Source organism: Pseudorasbora parva, chromosome 3, assembly GCF_024679245.1.
Source record: "Pseudorasbora parva isolate DD20220531a chromosome 3, ASM2467924v1, whole genome shotgun sequence".
In the NCBI taxonomy this organism is placed as follows: domain Eukaryota; kingdom Metazoa; phylum Chordata; class Actinopteri; order Cypriniformes; family Gobionidae; genus Pseudorasbora; species Pseudorasbora parva.
Window position 1 is genome coordinate 12,875,292 of NC_090174.1, and position 15,380 is coordinate 12,890,671.

The following is a 15,380-nucleotide window of genomic DNA, read 5'->3' on the forward strand; positions in this document are numbered from 1 at the left end:
TATTATTACTCAATACCTAAATATACTTGGTGTTACTTTAAGAGAACTGCCTTTCTCTTCATGCAGTAGTGTGCTTGGTGAATTTTGGTATGTGCTATGTTCAGGACGGAAAGGACTACCGTCAAATAAAAATAAAGAAAATTAAGATATAATATTAATACATTTTATTTGTAACGAACTTTATATTAAACAAAATCTCAAAGTACTAAATAATCAAACTACAAGCAACAGCAAAAATGTATACAATGGAGCAAATATACAAATTAAGTAAGTGGTGCTTATCAAGTTATGTAGGTATCTTACAGAAGTTTTTGGGTACAGAAATTGAACAAAGTAGTTATTATTACGGCTTGCGAAAGCGATTCAGTCAGGAGCAGTCTTTTGTTGTTTGATTAACTTTAAAAACATAGACAGCAGGAATAGTAGGCTGCTGTCACTTTAAGAGCTAATGCATGGCTCCAGTACACTGATACTGAACACGTGTTGCCTTTTTCACTGTTTATGTTCACTTAAGACGTAACGTACTGTGTTTTCTAGGATACCCGCCAAGACGGACATGGTGACGAAATTTGTCCATTCAAGCGCAGGACTTGAAAGAGAACTCAATATTTGTGGGCTGTCAGAGACATGGCTTTCCATAGCCCCTTTCACACTGCGATAATAATATGATGGGGTAATGCGACCCGGCATTTGGTCCATTCACACTGCCAGCGAAATACCGTAATATGTGCGCTTTCACACACAACGCTTAACGGTCCCAGGTCGAGTTGACACGTGACATCCGGATGTGACGTATAATGGCGAGCGATCTCAGCTTCAGCGCTGAGAGTAAGGAGCTCCGTGGTCTCGACTTGTGTCCAGTTTGCGCACATTTCTGCTTGTTTAATTTTAGTTTCTTTTGTATACGAACACTCTCTGTGTTTAAAACACCGACTAGCTCTTCTGGCACTGCAGGGTTTTATTGAAAAAACAAGCTCTAGGAGTCGCACGATAACTACGTACACGTTGCGGCATTAGTTTTGGCTTTTGTTCACACAGCGCTCGTCCCGGGTCGAATCCCGCAATGTTACTAGGTCCCCGACCCCGGTCGAATTCGGTAATCAATCCCGGGAAGTGGTTGCTTTCACACAGAAGGCGACCCTGCAATGTTCCAAGAATATTGCGGGTCTGACATGCAGTGTGAAAGGGGTTCATGTTACGCGCACAAATTCTCACAAGTTCTCTTTTGTGTCTTGAGCTTGAATGTTTAAATTTGTATGGCTTAAATGAGTTTAGTTTAAACACCGATAGAAACGTGTGATGTTCAGGTCTCACCTGGGCTCGTGCACCATCAACGTCTGGGTCATGACGGCGTAAATGACGGGTCATTTTAGAGCAAACGGCGCTCTCAAACTTACTAAGAGATACTGTTTTGTTCATGTTTTTTTTCTTCCCATTGCTGTTGTAACTTATTGGGAAACCAGAATGCGTATCCATCAGCAGAAACATACATTAGCAGAAGTCTGTCTCGACAAGCATTTTATTTTAGATGCTATGTCAAATTTAAAATAAACCGCGCCGCAAGTTACACCTTAGTCTGTGCTGAGGTCCTGTCTGGTTCTCGTGGTCTTTGCTGAGGATCTGTGCCAATGGCTGTCATGTCAACGAGGCCTTCATGGGGAACGTGTGGACTGGGGCAAAAAAAGTGGCCCTGGACTTTCTGGCACAAAGCAGCCCATCACACCCGGTCTGCAATACTCAGCACCTTATGCACAGAACAATTTTAACACGACATAAATATATAAATGCTATTTATACATAAATATTAATGAATGCTATTTATTCTATTTATTAATTTTTATTGAAATGCTTATTTACATTAATGAATGACTGGCATATTTTACAATATTTGTCTTGTGCACAGGGGAAATAGTAAACAGTTTTGAATTTTTTTTTAAACATCTCAAGTTTAATACATCAGTTCATATAACATAATGCTCTGGTACGGTAGAAGACTTAGAAGTGCATAACAGGGCTCTACATAACGCCCATTTTGGGCGCATTTACGCCTAAAAATTACTGCGTGCGACTGTGAAAAAATATTTAGGCGCACCGGTGCGAGTGACCCGATCGATTCTCATGAATGGATGTGTACAATCGGAATAAAAACTACAACACTGACTGAATCAACACTGAGAAACTGTTAGGCTATGTTTCCTACTGCAATCAACTGCTTTTCATGCCTTCAGTCAGCACTCAGCAGAAGAAGTGCAAAAACGTGCGCGACGGACTACACTTCAAACAACGATTGTTTACAACGATTGAAGTGAAACGTGTGACGAGTCTGACGACGCAGCCATGCGCACTTTACCAGACGCTTCGCGCTGTTTATCAGCCAAATCAAAATGAACTGGAAATACCACGTTTGGATTATCATAAACAAGCCCAGAAATTAGCGGATGCTTGGGGCATAAATGCCATCAAACAATAATGTATTAATAATACATTTAAAAAGCCCTTGAGTTAATCTTTATCACACATGCTGTTTAAAAAAAATACTAAATGTATATAATGAGCGAGTATATCATGAAGATTTTTTCCAAACAGGGTTTTTGTCTTATTCTGAATCACTGTAACGTTACACACAAAATAAATTATTCCCGCTGCGGATTAGCACAATATCTGCGTGACTCACCACAAACAGAGAGAAGTAGATCCAGCTGCAATGTTCTTTCGCGAGACGCATGCGGTTCTGTTTATGAAGCGCCAGAGCGCCAAAAGTTACAGTTTGCTAAAGCTCCGAGTATTGGCATGATTGCATGTGTGATACTGATCTCGTACAAAAATCTAATAGACAAGATGATATTAAGTAACAACGTTTTAGCCACAACACTGTCTATTTGTGAAAATCAAAGCCTCACCAGAACTGATTCGCATCTCCAAGCGATTCGATTCAAATGAATCTTGTGTTTTGAACTATTGACTGAATGACTTGCCGCCACCTACTGGCGGTTTTTATTTTCATATTTATACTTTGCATGGACTTTTTTTTATTTAAAATATTAAACTTTTAAAGTTTAATTTGTACATATTTCTAAATTCAAAAACTTATATGTAAAACATTCATACAACATTAACTCATGCATTAAATGCATAGGTGTTTGATAGTATGAAGTCCAGTTCTGCTTTTTTTGTGTATTTGTGCTGTACTCTCAGAAGTTAATGATAATATAATGTCAGAATTATGTTGAATTTAAGAAATTGACAGATGATGCATACATTTAATAAGATTAGAAAACATTGCTCTTATAATGGTTAAATGACCCTGGACATTAAAGGACAAATATCGTCCTGTAATGGGAAAGTTATAATTGGAATGTGTTTGATGGATTAGAATGTGCTCCTAAATTTTTGACTGTGCTCCTAAATTTTTTTAATTAGGAGCACAAGTGCTCCTCAAGAAAAAAGTTAGCGTAGAGCCCTGCATAATGTGGGCTTTTAATGGTGCCTTTCTAGTGGTTATAATGGATGAAATCGGTCAATTTTGGAATATAGCTCCAATTGTGGATAACTGTGTAGAAAATCTTGTTTATGAAACATACAGCCTATTAGAATGATTTCTGAAGGATAGTGACACTGAAGACTCAGTGTCAAGAAAAATTCAGCTTTGATCACAGGAATAAATTACAGTTTACAATATCTTCACATAGAAAATGGCTATTTTGAAACCGTATTATTTCATAATATTTGTGTTTGACTGTATTTTTGATCAAATAAATGCAGCCTCCTTTAAAGCATAGTCTTATTTCAAACTTTTGATTGCACACTTTGTAAAGAAATGCATGTGAACTAATTACCAAATTATATATTTATTTTTGTATCTATGAGTTTCCTAACACAGGACACTAGAATATGAAATTACTTATATTGCTTGAATGTGAAAATTGCCAGTTTTGCTGTTGTTTTAGTTACTAGTTTGAGTTTTATTAATAATTTTTAAACAATTGTGAAATTACTGAAGAAAGCATAGAAACAGATACACAAACATTCACTCTTATTGTAAATGGCATAACAATCTGAGGATGAGGTTTGCATTCCTGGAAATTAATGTCCGTCATTTAACAGTTTATTTAATTTATCATAAACAGTCTGCAAATATTATTGTATTGCATTGTCTTGTCATGTTCAGCTGCTTATCTTACCTCGGCTCACATCATTCTTAAAGCATTACAAGTGTTGTGCTTCTCTGTTTCTGTGGACATTCAATCCCACTCCCTTCTATTTGATTGGATATCTCAAACATGTTGACATGGACAAGCGTCTTAAGCGCTAAATAGATTGGAGTTTTTGCCTGAAGTGGGCCACACGAGTAATTAGTCTGGGCTGACGGAAGGATAGGCTACGTAAAATTACTACAATTCATTCTTCATATATGTTTTCGTAGCAACAGGCTGGATGCCGTTGCTCCAGGTTGCCAGTCCACCCCTACTGGGGAATGTTTAGGTGACACGGTCTCTGGTGACATTCAGGGCTGCGTTGTGGTCAAGAAAGGGAGAGTTGAACCTGTAGTGAAAAAAAAGAGTATCAAGGAGTATCTAAATGTAGTATAATGGATATAGTGAAAGGGAATTAAATTAGAGATACGGATTAATTAAGAATGTTAATGATAAAGTTTGCTGGAGAATGTATGTTAGGTGTAAATCCAATTGTTCTGACAAAAGTTTAATTAATAGGGGAGGTCAAATTTGCCATAAGTCTTCAGGATGGAGCTCTAATGTTATTGTGTAGAAGTGAGAAGCAGAAAAAAGAAAGTTATGAGTTGAAAAATGTGCGAACAGAAATAGAAAGTTGCAGAATTGTAGGGTAAAGGTTGTGGATGAGAGGAGTGATAACATGAAATCCTTTAGGAATAACAATGGAGGAGGTAACTAACAAGAAATTTGGAAGGAGGTCAAGTGGTGGAATCAAGATGCTTGGATGAGGAGCTCTGCCACAACGAGTCAAATTAGGGTTGGTTAGTTTTCCTGTTGCGACATTACAATTTTCAGAGATATGGACATACCGCTACATTATGCAAATCAAAGAAAAGACGCACATGTTGCGGGGAAGAGCATGGTTATGGGAAATGTGGAGAGGGTACAGAAGTAAAATGCTGTGTGTATACAGTGTAATAATATAATAGTGTGGCATACAGTGGCTGTGAGGTTTGGAAAAGGTCAATAGAAATACAACAGATGGCAAAATGTAAGTTATCCTATGCAGATGCTGTCAAAGCAGCTGATGAACAAACAAAAAAGAGAAAGGGAGAGTAGAACCTGTAGTCATTTAAGTAATGGCTATGTAAGCAATAAAATAAATAAAATAATAAAACAAGATGTGTTGATTGTTAGTAATACGTTTCTAACTCGTTACAGCTGAAGTAATTCATTGTTCAGCATACACTGAAAAGAAAACAACAATTCAAATGATACTAAGAGCTGCAGTGAGGTTCTTGGATGTAGATGGGTTGGCGTGGGAAACGATAAGAGAAGAATTAATGTTATATTATTCAAAATAGCCAGGAAGCAGGTTATGGATAATTATGCCACTAATAACCTTCAGTGGAATGTTAGGAGTTTAGTGGCTAATGGATTGGGATTTAATGGATATATAGATCATATGGGGAAAAAACCTGGGGCTGTATTAACAAAGCACTGTATCTTACCACTAAGAGTTTTCCTAAATGGCAGTAAAAGTTCTTAGTTACGAGCTTTCTCTTAAAATCTATTCACAAAGCTGCTGAGAGCAACTTTTATTAAGGAATAGACTAGAGAGAAGTCTTAAGCTAAGAGTGTGTGTGTGTGTGTGTGTGGGGGGGGGGGGGGTCATGTTGCTATATTAAAAAAAAGTTTAAAGGGTTAGTTCACCTAAAAATGAAATTTCTTTCATTAATGACTCACCCCAATGTCGTTCCACACCCGTAAGACCTCTGTTCATCCTCGGAATACAGTTTAAGATATTTTAGATGTAGTCCGAGGCCTTTCTGTCCTTTGAATGTACCGTATTTTCCGGACTATAAGTCACACTTTTTTTTATAGTTTGGCTAGTCCTGCGACTTAGTCAGGTGCGACTTGTATATCCAAATTTAATTCATTCTGACAGACAAGAATAAACATATAGCCGCGAATATTAAACTCTTAACTGAAATATTAAAGGTGGGATAGGTAGGACTGATCTAAAACACTTTTGTCCAAATTTGTTTAAACTTTCTTTATATGTAAATATACATAATTAAAATTTAAGTACTCTGAAAGGGAGAGTATAAAAATCGAGTGACTCTAGACTTTTTAATCTGCAATAAACACCGCTCATTATTTTCATTCGGGATGAAACAAATGATTGGCTTGGGCGACTGTCACTCTCTCTCGCTACCATGGCGACCACCGCTTTCGTTACAGGATCTGCCCACATGCGCGCGTTCGTTTGATTTGAGCAGTTCAAGAGGCAAGAAACCTAGGCCAAATAATGGCAGAGAGAGCATTCAAAATTCACAGTGCAGGGTTTTAAAGTCAGCGAAGGCAAACAATGCAAAAAAAGAAGACAAAGGCAACGCACAGAAAGTCTTTGGATAAACAAAGAAATCAAACGCAAGTAAATATCTGCGTGGCTTTTAAACGATGGTGAGAACTGAGGAACCTGAAAAACGACTCATTGCTGGCTGTATTTCTGCTGGACAGGTAATCTTTCACTTTGATTAAAACATTTTTTGGTTTATGTTTTCATGAAGCATGTATCAAGAGCACATGAAGCTGCCTAATATAGCTAACATAACATTACTTAGCATAAAGTTACAATGTTATACACTTTGCCCTTAGTAGAGATGATAAATACTCAATATGCTTAGCTCAAGTTGATCGCTGTTGTGTTGAATTTCGAAAAATTTAACTTTAGATAACAAAATGCATGTGTAAAGGCTAGTACACCGCATCCAGGAACTTTTTTTTAGAACTAAGTTAGCTTTAGCTACTACTAATAAACAATGCTTTCATCATGGAAACTCTTACATGCAAAACACAGTATATGTTATGAATCTTGCACGAAATTCATCTTCATTACAGTATAACTGATGTTATTGGAAAAACATGATGCTACCCGTTTTCTTTGCCTTATAAATATAACTAGCTCATTACCAAATCAAATAAATATATATTTTAAACTTTACCAGTACCGGTATTCTAGCTTGATAGTGAGTACTAAAAGACATCTTATCTGTTTATATTCATACTGATAAAGTTCGATTTTTTTTTTTTTTTTTTTTTTTTTTTTTTTTTTTTTAATGACGTGATTCTGACATGATGTGAATACCTCGTCTGAGGTAAATAATGCGTCTTCCAGCTGAGCGGTCGGTTAGGCGCGTTCATGTATTTTGGGGGCGTGGCTTTGGAAAGAGCCCAGAAGGGAGAAGGTGGAGTGAATGGAAATAATGAGCTGTCTTTAAAACAGTCGTGAGAGGTCTACAGACACTCAATTTTTAGTACTTTCTTTTTCAGAGTACTTACATTTTAATTATGTATTTATATATAAAGAAAGTTTAAACGAATTTGCAAAAAAAAGTTTTTTTTAACCAATTCCTACCTATCCTACCTTTAACTTAAAGACAAAACTTCGAAAGACTGAACACAAACAAAATGCCCCCATAAAGAAAATCTTATTCTGCAAAATACAAACTGCATGTAGTAAAATATGCAGCCGAGAACGATTCACACTGCTACAGCATAGTCGCGCAGCTGAGCCTCTCCCAACAGAGAGTTCAAGCACCTGTGGACTCGTTCCTTCAGCTTTGGCCATCTTGCTTACAGTTCACGATTAGCTTTTTCTTCATTACAGTTAAAGTAACCTCTGCTTTTCGCCAGTCCCTCACAAGTTTCTCACTCACGTCAAACTCTCTTTCTTCTGCTCGGTTATGCACAGTGAACGGGCGTGAGCGGCTCCTGCTCTGCCCTAATGCGACTTATAGTCCAGTGCGACATACATGTTTTTTTCCTTTTCATGACGCATTTTTTGACTGATGCAACTTATACTCCGGAGCGACTTATAGTCCGGAAAATACAGTAAGTGTATGCCCACTTGCTAACCAACTGATGTCACATATGCACTACTTTGATGTTTTCATTACCTTCTGGACGTGGACAGCAAGTGGGTATACACTTACATTCAAAGGACAGAAAGGCCTCGGACTAAATCTAAAATATCTTAAACTGTGTTCTGATGCTGAACGGAGGTCTTACGGTTGTGGAATGACATTGGGGTGAGTCATTAATGAAAGAAATTTAATTTTTGGGTGAACAAACCCTTTATATTTTAAAATTGTTGCCATATTCAAAGAAATATTTTAAAAAGAAGGGCTAAGTGTCAGTAATTAAACTAGTATATGTTTAGCTAATTGTCAGTTTCTTACATACCTGCATCTCGAGAGATTTCAGAATTTTCAAGCGGAAACATTTTTTTAGAAACAAAGTTCATGAGGAGCACTTTCAAACTGTCTATCTAATCAGCACGAGAGGAGATATATATATATACACAGTCGAGAGCCGACTCGCCTAACATTAGTTACCTCCACAGTTTTCTGCATCCCTCTGCCACCCCGTTCCTCACTCTCGGTCTGCAATACGGTGTAGAACTCTGGGTTTGGGCTAAATTCCGAGTTTGGAGCCCTCGACCGCTTCAGACGGCACGTCAAATATGCTTATATTATTTTTAATTTATTCAATCATTTGTAAGTGTAAAAACAACTACCACAGGTAATCTGACATTATTAGTTTTTATTAAAGATACAGTAATTATCACTATTGCCTCAATGTTTTATAGTGTCTTTGGGCAGATTGCAGCAACAGCCATTAGGATTGTGACTTATAGGAGTCCTCTTGACTACTCCTAGCGTTTCATGGATTTAAGAGCTAGTTTTAGTGCTAAAATGCTTTGTGAAAAACTAAGAGCAAAAATGCAGGAGTCCTAAAAATAGGAATAACACTTATTTTTAGTTTCTCCTAAATCGGCAAGTTAGGAGCTACTTTTAGCCTTAAGATGTTTTTTGAATACGGCCCCTGAATCATGGTTAAACCCCAACATTGATTTTGTTTTAAAAGGTTACATAAATTTGAGAAGAGATTAAAAAAAACATTGGTGGGTGTATCACGTTTATTAAAGCAGAATATTGGAATATGTAGTCGGAAGTATGAGCAGGAATCAATAGTTATGTAATAATAAACTTCTACAACCATGTAAAAGATTAACGTGTGAGTGACTTTAAAATTATTGAGGGCTTAAACAAAGAGAGTAATTTGGTGTGGGGATTTTAATGCACATAACACTATGGGGAGGAGCAATGAATGATGATGCTAATGGGAGGGTTATTGAAACCCTAATGCAGAGCTATTCAGTTGGCGGCCTGCCAATTATCTCCATCTGTCCTGAGAACACCCTCCCCCTCTTCTCCTGGCGATGCAGCTAAGAGCTAAGGCCCTGTCCCACATGGCACACTTCATATTCACTTGTGAACTTACAATGGCTGCTGTGTGCACATATCCATTAAGTCCAGGAGAACCATTTGGTCGTTTTAGGTTTCACAAGGGTGCTCACAGTCAACATGCTCTCTTGATGCGCACTTTTGCCGAGCCCGCAGTGAAACAGCTCTGTCACCTGAATCATCTGAAGCGGTTTCTTGGTCAGTAGAACAAACAGACCATATCAAGAGAACAAGTAGCGCTGTTTTCATTTGTTTCACTAGCTTGAACTACGCAGTAATGGGAGGTTTGACCAAAAATGTATATCAATGTATTTTTCTAAATTATATCGGTTTCACGGTACTTGACAGTATTTTTTCCCCCTATGCATGACCAGGTGTTAACCACATTTTCTACTGATTGAAAGAGGAAATGCTGCAGAAATGTTACTTTCATGAGTGAATATTGTAGAAAAATTCCAAACTAGAGTTAATACAGGTTTGCAAAGTCCCACAAAAGGATGCTGTGGAGAGACAACCACCAATAAAACACCAATTTCAGACACATGACCACAGTGATTGGCTGATACGCGAGGGAACTCTGTCAGTGATTTAATTATAGAAATATTTTGTTGAATGAGGTTTCATAAGAATGTTGCCATATTTAAATCAATATTTTAAAAAGTATTCCAAGTGTCATTAATTAAAATAGTATATGTTCAGCTAATTGTCAGTCTCTTACGTGTGCACGTGTCTCGAGAGATTGCAGAATTCAAGCGAAAATAATGTTTTAGAAACCAAGTTTGTGAAGTTTCAATGCACGTGCCACAAGAAGTTTTAATTCTCAGCTGTAATCAAGGGCTGAATCCGGAATCGCCCCCTATACCCTTAAATATTACCAAATATACCAAATTATATTTTACCATATATTCAAAATTATATTTATTACCCCCTATACAAAATTACTCTCTTCGTTTAAGCCCTCAATAATTTTAAAGTCACTCAAACGCTAATCTTTTACATGGTTGTAGAAGTTTATTATTACATAACTATTGATTCCTGCTCATACTTCCGACTACATATTCCAATATTCTGCTTTAATAAACGTGATACACCCACCAATGTTTTTTATCTCTCCTCAAATTTATGTAACCTTTTAAAACAAAATCAATGTTGGGGTTTAACCATGATTCAGGGGCCGTATTCACAAACCATCTTAAGGCTAAAAGTAGCTCCTAACTTGCCGATTTAGGAGAAACTAAAAATAATAAGTGTTATTCTTATTTTTAGGACTCCTGCATTTTTGCTCTTAGTTTTTCACAAAGCATTTTGTCATGAAAGTTCGAACACTTTTAAATCCCTAGAATGAAAAATGTAATTAACCTTGCCACAGTTAAAAACCAAGAGTTCAGTACATGGACAGCACATACAGTGAGTCTCAAACACCATTGCCTCCTCCTTCATGTGTAAATATTTTTTGTGAAAAACTACACAGAAAAAGACTATTTTCAACATAACGGCAACTGTGACGCAATCGCTGAGATCCTTAATATGTACGCCCCGAGCATTTGCATGTCAGCCCATGTTCATTGTCAGGCGGATCTGCGCAGTGCACAGCTGTTGGGAGTTCAGCAGATAAACAAGCGTCACGTGAGGATGGCAAAAACAGCAGCTCTCATAGACACAAATGTCATGTTCCAGGCTGTGCAGGGGACGTGAGGACTTTTCATAGCCTTCCCATAAAAATAAACAATGTCAACAGTCATGGTTAGTTTATTTACCATTGGATACCACAACAATTTAATTCAAAGTTGTTCGTTTGCTCGGCCCATTCACCACGGAGAGTTTTTCTAAACTGTGGCAATATAGCAGGATTCGCTCAGCGTCTAAAACTGAAGAAAGGGTCGATTCCAACCATATTCCTGCAAGCAGTAAGTAGTGATTTTATCCACTTCTTGACTGTCGAACCCATTTCTGATTAAATTGGAAGTTTCTTAGTAAGACAACATTACAATAATAGCCCCTGTGTTGTAGATTTAACACAAGATGCTAGTATTGGAAACTCCAAGTAGCTCACATAACAGTTTGTCAAATTACAAAGGTTAATATTATTTCCTCCCAGTGTTGTCATAAAATACAACAGTAGATACGTCTGTTGATCCCTTTTGATGGATTGAAATCTAAATTAGCCTATATTTCATCATTAACACATAACTCAGAAGCTAACTAACATTACGTTTACTACTACTGTTTAGTTGCTTACAGATCTCTAACGTCACCTTCTTCACCATCTAAGTTGAAAATAAATAAATAAAAATAAATAAATCGACTTTTAAATCAGTACTCTACAGTCAAACTGTAACGTTACTGTACAAACATTTACGCGCTACTCAGTTCAGTTTGTGATTCAAAGTTGAGAAGCTATCATTTTTAAATCATTGCCATGACGGATGGTATAGATGTGTTAGTTGTCACTGAGCTGTGCAGTGAAGCAGCCAATCAGAGCAGAACTCTGCATTAATATTCATGACCCTTCCAATTAAGGCAAAAACAGAGCATTACATCCTAGGGACAATTTATAGGGTTGTAAATGGACCTGTAAAACCGCATCTGGACAATTTTGGACCTTAAATAAGCCACATACCCTCTATTTAGATATCAGAGAACAATTTAAAAAAAAATGTTTCAAATCATTCTAGGGCACCTTTTAATTTGTGGGTAAGCGAAAATTAATTAATTGTATACCTTTTGACAGTAGTAGTAAGCAGCCATGTATACTTTTTCAAAATGTAATTATAAATTAAATAATTCTTACCAATAGCCACGAGCTTGTATATTTCACACACACACAGCTGTAAATGATTGAGTTTTTATTTGTTATGGTCTTTTTATAGCATGCCTACCTCAATTTTTTGATTTGCTCTTAAATTAAGAAAAATTTAGCCCTGACCTAAAGGATCTACCGTAAATAATTTTGTGTGTATTAATGATGGTGATTACACGTGGGTAGATGTAAAAACAGACCTTAAGTTGGTACTTGATATAACCCTTGTCTCAATCACGCTAGGTGGAGCAACTAATTAGGAACTAATAAAGGAATGTTCGATTGGTAGTAATAACTTCCCAATAGCTAGTTTAATAAGAGCAAGTATAATAAGAATGTTAAACCAAGGATGTACTGGCAAATGGTTATATGAGAAGGCAAACTAGGGAGAATTTCTACAGATGAGTGGTGTAGGATTGAGTCAACTAGTGACTAAAGGAAGTAAAATTGAAATGATAAATTCACAGATTGTGTCAGTAATATAACAAGTATTCCAAGAAGTAGAGGGAAGAGGGAGGAGTAGATATTCCTTTGTGTAATGAGGAATGTAATATAGTGATAAATGAGAAAAGGAAATATCTTTGATAAATTATAAGAGAACACAAGCTGAAGTTAGAAGGCAAAAAATAATAATAGAAATGGCAGTAAGTGGCGATGGAAAAGCTGAAATGTTTCAAATGACATTCGCTAGTATTAATATAGCTCAGTTAATGTAACAAATGAAAGCAAAGGGTAAATGAATATCAAATCCAGAATTAAAGAGAACACTGAAATCAATGAGTCATCAGCACCAGGTCATGATGAAGTTAGTTGCAATATGTTAAAAACATCTTAGTGTGAAATGCTTGGAAGTGATTCTAAAATGTTTCAATATGATTCAGAGTGAGAGTAAACTACAGAATAGCTGGAAAGAGGCGTTAATAATTCCAGTAAGGAAGCCAGGAAAGGTTCCAAGCAGTCCTTTGAATTATAGACCTAGCTTCCTTTGATGGCTAATTTATCCTAATGAAAAGGATGATGTCAAATCAACTTGTGTATTACTTTTGCTAAGTGTCAGATTGGGTTTAGAATGTTGAAAGTCTGTAACCAAACAGTTGAACCCCATTTATTTCCATAGGGTTTTTATTTCTTTCTTTTTTTGTCCTTCTCCATACTATGGAAGTCAATGGGGTCCATCAACTGACATTCTACAAATGATAATCTTTTGTGTTCAGCAAAAGGAAATTCATACAGGTTTAAAACAAGGGTGAGATAACAGAATTTTTATTTTTGGGTGACCTATCCTTTTAAGAATAAATATGGATAGTATACCAATACAGATACATCAACGGATCCCGAGAAATGGCAAGTGGGTATTGCCTTAAATATTCCAAAACATATACATATACTATATAAAGTATACTGTATTGGTGTTCACAGGGGGACTACTTGCTTTAATGTAGGGCTGCAGCTATCGATTCTTTTTGTAATCGATTAATCTACCACTTAATCGATCGATTAATCGATTAATCGGATAATAATTACTTTTCTTTATTAAAGAGCAATAAGAGACAATAAGACGGGTATCTTAAAATTAACATCTAATTTGTCTTCTTTTTAGAAAAATTAAGTTTTATTGCTGAAATTGCATACATTAATAACTGTGAAACTAAACAATTTTAATGCATACAATTGCCATATTATATTAAATAAAAATCTATTTCAAATTACTTTAAAAAGGTAAACATAGTTCAATCTAAAACTAAACCTACAACCAATAAATCTAAATAGTAGTAATATAAATAACAATAATGCCAATATAAATAATATAAATATTCTATACATTCTATATAATATAAATATTCTAATATTCTATAAATATTCTATAAATAATATAAATAACTAAACATTGTATTTATGTTGTGCAACTTAACTTTCATGTATCAGCTTCAGCTCAGGCATGACATAAGCATTTACTGTCTTATTTACTCCTTTACTGAAGCAAAACATAGGCTATTGGACAGGTTAACTTGGAAGAAGAGATGTGCGGATCAGCTCTATCGTCACCGAATCAGCTGTTAGAAGGAAACCATCCACCCGCACTCGGTATTCACAACTTCAAATCCTCCGTGTTAAGCGCGATGCTATCGTCACCTATTAGCTAAACTGAAGTAGGTTGCTAAACAAAACAAAAAAATATATATTTTGGCAAAATTACATTTACATAAACCAGGGTCGACAACCTATACATCACACGGAGGAATAACCGCTAGAACGTGATCAAACGCAAGATATGTTTAATTCAGTTAAAGTACATCACACATGCTGATCTTTTGAGCTAATCATTCATCATTGTAACACATCTCGTTTTAAGTAAGTAGCTATAAATATGATTAAAGTGTGATATTTAAATTACACAAATCAATGAAAGCACGCAGCTCTGAGCTCTGAAAGCACGAGCGCTGCTCATCACACACACACACACACACACACGCGCGCGCGCGTTACAGCTTGTTCTGATATTTGTTGCGCCTAGTATTGAGAACATCTAATGGTGCATTTCGAAGATATTATCAAGTAGGATATATAAAGTCTCATTAAAGATTTCACACACATCACAATGACGGTGATCCATGTGCAAAGCTGCAAACTCCATCGCGTTCATGTGTTTTGAGTTGCTCGTATCTCCTCAGCTGGCGCATGTACTGCCGCAAATGAAACTTAAATGTTCAGCGTCGCATCCTGAAGCTTAACACACAGTTTTCTTCATTTAAAAACAGCGATATTAAATGATATTACCAGTGCTGATGCCCACCCGCTCTCTCTCTCTCTCTCGCATTGCGGTCTTTGGATCTCGACATGAGCTGAAAACGAAAGTTAAAGAACGACACGCATTCATTGCGTTTTAGCGTGATATGAGAGTTCCGCGTCTTTATTAAAATCAACATATTAACGATTTCTCTCATCCACCTGCAATGTTTGGGACGTTTATGCACCTGAACCGCGGATATAACCGCAATCTGCTCTTACTCCGAGTCCTTACACAAAAAATGTCTTTCTGCAATATCTGTGTGTAGTTAAATGGACTAAGCGAAGCATCGAGGCAGATGATTTTGC

At 36.5% G+C, this 15,380-nt stretch overlaps 1 protein-coding gene across 1 annotated transcript in view; it reads left to right on the top strand.

Moving 5' to 3' along the window:
- The window catches only part of pisd (phosphatidylserine decarboxylase), a 53,048-nt gene that overhangs the window by 1,197 nt on the left and 36,471 nt on the right, over positions 1–15,380 (top strand). The window lies entirely within an intron of this gene.